Raw genomic sequence first — 10,309 nt, 5'->3', positions numbered from 1 at the left:
TTTAGCAGCCAGATTTAAAAGCCACGATGGCAGAGCTCAAGTGGAGGCCTTGGTGACTAGTCCCCAGCCAAGGACAGTTAATACAGTGATTGGAGAGTTATAAACAAAAGGGAACAAAAAATCCCTAGAAAGTTGAAAACTAAGAGAGGCATAATCAAAACTTTAAAACGCCCGAAAACCTGCCTAAGTTGGCCCTTGGATGTCCTAATAGCAGGGACGTCCAAGTGCCGATCATAACAAACTTTCTGGATGTTCAGCAGCACTTCTAAGCTGTTTTGAATCTAGAGCTCAAAGAGCCGTGTTGGGAGGTGTGTTATGGGCAGGAATTGTGCGGGCTTCCGCCTGGACATCCTAAAGCAATAACACTACTGCGGCAGTGATTGTCCCTGCTACTTCAGATAATACCGGCTCATCCAGACAGCTGGTGCCTCTCCCAGGAAGTAGCACCATGTAACTACTAGGAGTGACAATAGACAGATGCTGCACTATGCAACTGCAAATAAATAAAACCATACAGAAATCCTTTGCAATAATGAGAAACCTGAGACAAGTCCGGAAATTCTTTGAAAGAACACTATTCCAGCTCATAGTGCAATCCCTAATCCTAGGATTGCTAGACTACTGCAACATCCTCTACCTCCCCTGCCCTGCCACGATGACCAAGCAACTACAAACAATCCAAAATACTGCTCTGAGACTCATCTACTCACTGAGGAAACATGATCATATCACAGAAGCCTACATCAACTCACACTGGCTACCAATCCAAGAAAGAATATCATTTAAATTCTACTGCATGATATTCAAAACCCTAAATGGAAACAGCCCAGCCTACCTAAACAATCGCCTCATCCAAGCAACCTCAACCAGACATAGAAAAACGCACTCCCCTTTCACACCTCCCCCGATCAAGGAAGTAAAACGGTCAAAACAATACGACGGCCTCCTAGCCACTCGAGCTTCAAAACTGGATAACCAAATCTCCAACCTACTGTTAACCACCCCAGACTACAAGATGTTCAGAAAAGAAATAAAAACTATACTCTTCAAGAAAGCCCTGAAACAGTCCTAACCACACCTACTCTTAACAACACTTTTATCTATCAAATGTTATCTAAAACCCATAATTTCACCATATTCTTACCTCCTAAAGACCTCCACTTCCCTTTGGTAACTCCAATGTTTATTACCTTAAAAAATTCTAAGTCATCGCTTATTCTATTCCTTTTAATTTGTATGTAATTCCTGTTTTTAGTTTGAATGTAATCCGCCTTGAACCGCAAGGTAATGGCGGAATAGAAATCACTAATGTAATGTAATGTAACCTTTCTGAACAGCTCTGCTCGGATTCTTACAGCTGCATCATGCTACTCTCCTGCATCACAGTATCAGACAAGCATATGGGACATCACAGACTCGCAGGGAGGGTATAACAAGGATGTTCCATACTTTCATGGATATTCCTTTGACTTTAAAATGAAAAAAGGAAAGGTCAATCAACAAGTTGCCCAGGTATCCTCATGGCCCAACTCCATAGGAATCATAGGCAAATAAAAAAAATAAAAATCTTGCATTAAGGGAGGAATCCATCAATGTGTGCTGCTGTTAAGATGGGTTATTTTACCACAAGTTGTGCTATTTTAACCCAAGGTCTCATTGGAGAAAATGAGACCCTGTGCTAAAACAGCATGGCTTGTGATAAAATGAAGAAAAAAACAGGGGAAAACACCACCACAACCACAAATATGCATATTTGTGATAAAATAACCCATCTCAACAGTAGCCATGCTGATGAATTCCCCTCTAATTGTTATAAGACACCTGAATATTAAAAAAAAAAAACAAAAAAACCCTTGCTTGGCCAATGGTCATACAGTAGAAATAAATATTCTTAAAATCAAACAACATTATACTATCACCTCCTCTTAGGGAGAGGAAGTGATAGTAGGTGCTGAGGATGGGCGGACTGGATGGGCCATTTGGCCTTTATCTGCTGTCATGTTTCTGTGGTAGCTCGGGAAGTGTTTTATGTAGGTTCAAGTAAAAAATTTTTAAAAGGGGGTTTGTGCACATTGCACAGGAGTCCCCAAGGGTCACCTGGGAGCCAGTACAGCTCTGCCCTAATTGGGTTTCTAGTGTAGGGAGTCTTAATTCCAACCCCTTTGATAGTTTGGGTCAGACCCTGGGTCATTCAAGCTATTTCTTCTTTTCTGGGCTTAAAGGAAGTTCCCAACCATGTTTTGTAGGTCCCATCCCTCTCCTCTTTTTGACTAAACAGGGTCGTTTTCCTTGTATGATGAAGACTTTCTGCTCTATGCAAATTAATTGTTACTATGGTTCCTGGTTACTTCTCAAACCAAGATCATCCTTTTATGTGACCTCTCTTTAAGCATCCTATTTTCCTTTACTTGAGCTTGGGCCCTCAGTGATGGGACGTACACCCCGTCACAACATCTGGCTATAATTATATCTTATGAACTGCAGAAGGATGGATGACCCCTTTACAATAATGCAAATACTAAAGGTAAACATTAGCAATGAAAAAGAGAACCTGGAGTACGGTTCATTCCTATTATGGTATGCACGGAGTTAACCAGTTTAGAGACCCTGAGAAATCTATGGAAGCCACTGATGAACACTGTTTTGAGTTAAAAAAAAAAAATTAAAAAATGGATGTATGAAGGGAAGAATAGAAATAAGAGGGCATTTTAATAAGAATATAATGGCCCTTATTTTAGAAGCTCTATTTTGGACATCTGAAAACCAACATTTAGACATCCTTATTTGCATTTATGGCTAAATCTTGATTTTATAAAGTCATGATACGGACATCTAAAACTGCAGTAAGTCCATATGGCAAGGGGATATTGGTCTGTGGGCATGTTTTGAGCAGGACTGACTAAAGAAAAGCCAAAATATGGACATCCAACTCCAGTTACAGAAGAGGAAGGGATATCAATGTCCAAAAAGATAGATATCGTTATTTAGATCTGGAACATGGCACATCTAGGTTACATAAAGATGTTTTGATTGAGCAGATGTCCACTGGAGAGATTAAGGCAAGTCACCTCCTTAATCCCCCAATGGCTGGTGACCCTCTTCATCCCCAAATGTGAAACTATCAAGTGATATTGAGCTCCAAGACAGCTTCTAAAACTATAGGATGTTCATGGTGCTAAAATCTTTTTTTACATTAACTTCTTAATAGACCTACATGCTCAGTAGAGGAGAAGCCTAATGGTAAGGTTACCAGATTTTAGGCTTGCAAGTTTTAGACACCCGAGTAGGGTCAGCATCAGGTGAGGCAGCATGCATTAGATGGGAAGGGCACAACAGGATGGGGCAGGGCCTTCCCATGGCAATTTTCCACCAGAAAAATTATAATTTTTACCTCTCCTCCACCTTTTCAGTTCAGCCATTTCCTCCTCTCTCTCATCTCCCCTTTCCCCTCTCCAGTCAATGCCACCTTTCTCTCCCCCTTCCTTCAAATCCAGCAACCTCCACCTTTTTCTCTTCCCCTCTCCAATCAATACCACCTTTCTCTCTCCTCCCCCTTCCAATCCGGCCAATTCCACCTCACTCTCTCCTCCCACTTCCAGTCCAGCCTCTTTCTTTGCTAAACGCTCTTTCACAACTTGATAAGGAGAGGGCCTTAATTAGCTAGTTATTTTTAAAGCTTTATATACCCCACTCTTGGTAGAAACTATTCAAAATGGTTTACAAACTACACCAAATTCAAAATAAATAAAAAATACTAACACACATTCAAATTAAAACAGTAAAAACATCAACCAGCACTTCATATAGGACATAAATAAAATGTCAAAGCTTTTTTGAAACCAGAAAAAGTCATATTCCAGGACTTTTTTTTCCAGCCAGTACGTACCCACACATTGTACTGGCATTTTTTTTCCTGCCTTCCAAAAATGTCCTATCCACCCCATTACTTTTCTCACTTAGAATCTCCCATCTTGTTTGTCTTCTCATTGGTGAACTAGCCAGCCTCAAACACGTGACCCTTAGATTCAGAAGCAGCCACCTTCCTAGCAGAACTTGTCTGACTTACATGGCTGCATATTGTGACCAGGTAAGACCTAGACTGGATTAGCCCGAGTCCTGACCTGGGTCATCCAATCCTCAGCCCAGCAGTTGAGCGAGGCACGGAGGGTAGGGGGGTATCTGCATCAAATAAAAATGTCCAGCAAAGGTGTCGAGTGTGAATTATTATTTCTTTATTTCCTTGCTTGTACTAGGGTGAAATGAAACACAAACTTGCTCTGGTCTGGTGGCCCAACCAGGTTTCAACTGCTGTACAGTTCCACAATCTGGCAATTTTCCACAAGAACAAGTGTTACCAGCAAGCTTTGCTCTGCCAGTCTTTATATCACAAAACAAAAACCAAACTTTCAATATCAAAGTCCTGCAACCGGCTGGGACTGCTCAGCCCGGTTCTCTCACAGTACTCCTGTGTTTTGGTACAATATCAGAAGTAGTACTTTCCACTTTTCTGTCCCTCTAATTTAATCAGAATTAATGAATCTTCACTCTTCTATTATCAGGGTTTGTGAGGCAATTCCACCTTACCAAAACTGCATATTGTTTTCCCCAAGCTTTTACTCTATAAGCATGTCTTCAGACAAACAGGAATTCTCAGGTTCCATTTCCTAATCAATTGTACACATTTCTTCTGGCATTTCTACATTAGAAGTGTTGTTACCTTCAGAAGAGTGCTTAAAAGTTTCAGTCCTGAGATTTTCTCCCTGTTTCCTGTGGGAAATGCTGGGTTCTGTCCCCTGGATTGCATCAGTTTGCCTCTTTCCAAGGGTTTGTGGCTGCCTCGGTGCTGATTGTCTCTAGGTTCACCTGGAGTCCTGGTTCTTTGCTAATGAGCCTGGATAGCTTCCCTGTTGATTAGCCCTGCCCCCAGCAGAGCTGATTGCAGGAGCTAATCCCATTGTGGGTTTTGCTATCGGTGGTCTGGTGCCTGCTGGTACTTGTAGTTCTTTGTTTTGGCATTCCATAGACTAGAACTAGGCAAGTATAATCGGGTCAATTTTGGGCTGCCTTTCACTTGGGATAAATTCCCATTGCATGCTGCTCCTCTAATTTCTTTTAACCATTCACCTCATTTTATCATAGCATATGTAAGGTTCTCTTCAAGGCGGCTCTGGGTCCAGGGCCCAACCTGGCTGGAGTCCCCCCAAGGCAGTCTCCATCAGTCCCTCCCCTGGAGGATTGATGGATTCACCCTCTTCTCCCCCCCAGGAAAGTCCAAAAAAGCCTCTGTGAACAAGGTTGGCTAATAAACTGATTCATTTGAACTATGTACATAGGCCTAATCAATAAACAAATTGTCAGGAATAGCTTTTAATAATTCCAATACTTCTACACTTATGTTTAAATGTAATTCTTGGTTTGCAAGCAAAGAGCAACAGCAATACAAAGCAGAACACTTACATTTATGCAAAAAGATAACTTCTCCTCCCCCTCAACTCCCCCCCCCCCACAGAATAAAATGAATCCCGAGGACAGGATTTTAAGAATACTCAAGCTATAAGTTCAACAGTCAACTGTGAGCAACTGGCGTAAGACTCAACCAGAAGGGCTCCTAAATCCAACAGAATCTGCGACCAGGGCCAGTGTCCAGCTCAGAAAAGTGTCGTCGCTCCAAAGAAGCATGCGTAACCATTAATGATCTCCATTGACTATAAGTTGGCGGTTCAATGGCCAGCCACTGGGACAAAATTGCTTTCTTGCCCAATAAGATCACTCTAGTCACAAAAGCTGAAAGTCCCTTAGGTTTGGGTGAGGCAATGGTATAAAACCCAAATAGCACTCTAGGAGTCGGAGTCCACCATCTATCCCAAAGAGAAGTGGTTTAGTGACCCAATCAGTGCCAGAATTGAAAAATATATGGGCAGGACCAAAACATATGTCCCAGCGATGCATGGGCCTGACTACATTACGAGCAACGATGATCCTGAGTAATGCCCATCCGACATGCTCGAATGGGCGATATATATAAACGCAGAGTAAATTTAAGCTGCAATTCCTAGTGAATAACATCAGTGGACACAGTCCTCAAATTTTTCACCACTTGCTGTACCTGGCGAACAGTAAACTCACATTGGAGATCCTCCGCCCAAGCTGCTGCCAATATGGTAAAGTTGGGGCCAAGTTAACAATCTCGAATCCAATACTTCTACACTTAAACCAATACTAATACAGATAATTCAACTGTGTTTGTATGCTATTCAGATATTCAAACTCTTTTATAGTTTCTTGAACCTTTTACTCTCAGTTGAAATCCAGCATTTCTAAAACCTTTGAGCCTCTTTCGGTTCTGACTGCCAACTCTGTAGTTGTAGGCTCCTCCCAAGCTTCTTCACTTAGTCATTAAGTGGGCATGGATGTGTACCTAGATCACTCTTTCCCTTTCTATCCACCCTCATTCAGGCCCAAGTTCTTACCCAATCCATGGAAGCTCTTAGGGGTAGGTGGGTGCTGTTCTTTCCGGCTGGTGAGCTTGCCAATGAGGCAGCCTCCTATTGGTTATCCCTTAACTCTGAGGGCCTCGGCCCTCCTAAAAGCACTCCTTCGCTGATAGTCTCCAGGGAGCCTTCTCCCTTGTTGGAACGTTGGTGCTGATCACAACCCAGTGGCCTGGCACCTACATTAGGCTACTAGTGCTGATCCACACTCCGGTAGCCTTCCCCTCCTTCAAGAGGAGCCTCTGGGGTAGCTCACTGCTGGGGTCCCAGTTACCAGCCCTCAACAGGGCTCGGCGACCACCAGTAACAAGGCTCCCTCTAGAGGGCTGCCTCTGCTCTTTTCAGCCCTCAGGCACCAATAGTGCCAACACAGACCCTTTTTTTTCTGCCCTGAGCTGCCCCCAAATGCTGCCTGCCTTCAGCCTAGCTCCCATGAACTGCTGGTTTTCTGCCCTGAGCTCTCTTCTCCCAAGAGCTGCCGTTTCTTCAAGAGTGCCCGTAGTAGTACATCTCTACAGGTATACAGCATAATAGTTCTAAAAAGATACATATGTCAGCCAGTGACAGAGTTTCCCATCTAGGGAGCAATCTACCAAATGAGTTTAATGCACAGATCTTGACTCTATGCAGTGCAATCTTATAGATGCTAGACTCCCCTTCAGTATGCTGGCTCTGTCATCCCCACCATTTCTTCTCTTTTCTGAACTTGTAGGAAGTAGATATCAATTTATCTTATTCTGATTCCGCTCAGCTCATAGCTCCACATTCATTTGAGCCCACAAGCTGTATTCCCATTCATTAAATAACCCTCTTAAAATGTATAACATTTCACCCAAGTGTTTGATTGTTCATCCTTCAGTGCATGATTTGCATATGGAATTACCTACCTACCTCCCTCTGCACATTCAGCCACATAACTTACATTAACTGGATACAATCCTCCTGCAGTCAGATAAGTGGCAGAAAGACAAAAACTCCTTTTCAGTTTTAACACAAACATAACTGCTGGTTTCAAACACATTGATCACAAACACCTTTTTCTAAGCTCTGTCAGAAACGCACTCCCCATGTGGGCTTTCACATACTTTTGGGGATCCTGCCAGGTAATTTTGAATAGTGCTGCCCGAATCACCAATTCAAATTGATTCATCAATTCAGTTCGGTGAATCGATTCGAATCAATTCGTTGTCCAAAAAAAAAATCAGACTCACCAATTCAGTGACTAACCCCCCCCCCCCCACTCCGGTGAGACCTGACATAACTCTGAGGCCTCCTAAAGCAGCCACAGTAGCAAACAGTTAGCAGTGGCATCGTTCTGAACGGGCTGCTCCCAGCCTGTTCCTCCAGGGCCTCCCTCTGCCACGCCAATGATAACGTCATTGATGGCGTGGCAGAGGGAAACCCTAGTGGGCAGCCTATGAGTAGCCACTATTGACCATTCACCGCTGTTGCTGCTTTAGGAGGCCTCAGAGGTATGTCAGGTCTCATGGTGAGAGAGTCAGTGGGGTGCTGCTGCATGGGGGATGGGAGGGAGGGATATAAAACTACTGCATAAGGGGATGGGAGGGTGGAAGGGATGGAAAGCTGCTACACAGGGGAATGGATGGGAGGGGAGGAAAGATGCTGCACATGGGGGGAGAGGAGAGAGGAAGCATTGGGGTGGAGAAGAGGGAGAAAAGAGTGAGAGGGAGAAATCCTGCATATGGTGGAGGGAAGTGAGACATGCATGGAGAAGAGAGAGTGAAAACTTTTGGAAATAGGGTAGAGGGCAGGGAAAGATGGTACATAGGGAGAAAGAAATGTTGCACATCATAATGAAAGGGAGGGACAGATGTTGCATGGAGGGGAATAGAAAGATTTGACCCAGAGTACAAGGCAGGAAGAGAGAGAGAGAGAAAGAGAGAGAAGGTAGTAAGGGGGAAAAAAAACAAATGTTGGATATGGCAGTGGAAGGAAGAAAAAAATAATTTTATTTTCTATTTGACGATTACAATACAGTGGTGCCTCGCATAACAGACGCCTCGCACAGCGAACGCTGCGCACAACGAACTTCTTGTCTTGATTCGTACAACGGACTTCGTTTCACACAACGAAGTCGCCCGAGCTGCATCCTTCCGCGCAGTGTGCGTGACGCTACCGGCTACCATCCTCCTCCTCCATCAACCAAATGGGAAGTTACATCATGAGGGGAGAGGAAGGAGGAAGGAAGCCGTTGGCAGCATACGCACTTTTAGAGCCCCGTGGCTTGTGTTAAAGTTGTTTACAGACTTCAACAGCAGCAGGAGAAAGCAGTCGCCGGCCCTGTTTCGCCGATCGAGGGGGGGCCCTGTTTCGCCGATCGAGGGGGGGGCCCTGTTTCGCCGATCGAGGGGGGGCCCTGTTTCACCGATTGAGGGGGGGTGCCTGGTGTTGCCGATCACTGCGGGGGGGGGGGGGGGCGGGCTTTGGCAGAGGTGGGAGAAAGCAGTAAATGAGTGGAAGTTGGCAGGCCTGGGGATGGAAGGGCAGTCGAAATACGGTATGTTGGAGCAGGGGATGAGAGGGAGGGAGAGAAGGGGAAATATTGGACAAGGGCAGAAGGGATGCTAAATCATAGGGTGACAGGCAGAGAGAACAACAGGAAAAAGAGTGGAAGCAATCTTGAACCCTGAGGGTGAGGGAAGAGAGAGGTGGTGAGATGATTGATCATGGGGAGAGGGACAAAAGGGAATAGAGATGGGATAGGAAGATAGTGGAAGTAAAAGGACAGGGAGATGTATGTTTTTAGATGTATCTAAATAAAAATAATAACAAAAAATTTATCTTTTTTTATGTCATCTTAGCATATTTTATGCTACAGAACGAATTATTTTTTTTTACATGTATTGTTATGGGAAAACGCGTTTCACATAACGAACTTTTCGCATAACAAACTTGCTCCTGGAACCAATTAAGTTCGTTGTGTGAGGCACCACTGTATGTCAGATTTGAAATGTGAATCCTGCCAGAGCTGGTGTTAGACAGCGAGCATGAGCTAGGACCTAACAGAAAGAGGAAAAGTCTTTTTTGTTTGTTTACACCACAGCACCGACATGGGGATAGAGGGAAAAGTGGGGTGAGTGGAAAGGCTACAAAATAAATTTGCCAGGACGTTTGAGAAAAAAATGCCCTTTTGAGCAGATAATGTGAATCGAAAAATCGATTCAGTGGGCCAAATCAAATAGAAAATTTTTTCCCTGAATCAGGCAGCACTACAGTTACAGTAATTTTATTTCATAAACCACCATTTTTAACAAAAAGTCAAATCAAAGCAGTGTACAATTAATAAAAATAATGGGCAATATTAAAATAAAAACATAACAAGGGGAAGAGTACACGAACAAATTAACCAAACTAAACACAAAAGGACAAAAGGGCAGGAAAGGTTTACAATATCTTAAGGAAAAGCCAAGCAGGATAGAAACAAGAGGGCAGGATACAAAAAGAATAAGGAAAAGAAAAGTAAAGATAAGCATAAGATAGTGACTACTTGATCACAAGTAATATTAAAAAGTTAAAAGGAAATTAACCACCTAGTCAAAATTATGGGCAAATATTGCAGAGATAAAGGCTCCCTAATCTCGAGTCATGGCAAAAGTTGCAAAGTAACAAACTATTAAGAACTAGGTTAAATGCCATTTTGAAATAATAAGCCTTCAAATGAGACTTAAATGACTTCAGGGATTTTTATAACTGCATGTAAACAGCTCCCCAAATTGTAAATCTACTGGAATAGTCCAGTCATCTTTTTTGTATACAATACCCTAAATTATAATTTCCCAGTCATTTTATCTGTAATC

Source organism: Geotrypetes seraphini, chromosome 19 (genome assembly GCF_902459505.1).
Source record: "Geotrypetes seraphini chromosome 19, aGeoSer1.1, whole genome shotgun sequence".
NCBI lineage: Eukaryota > Metazoa > Chordata > Amphibia > Gymnophiona > Dermophiidae > Geotrypetes > Geotrypetes seraphini.
Note: the sequence above shows the minus strand (reverse complement) of the source record.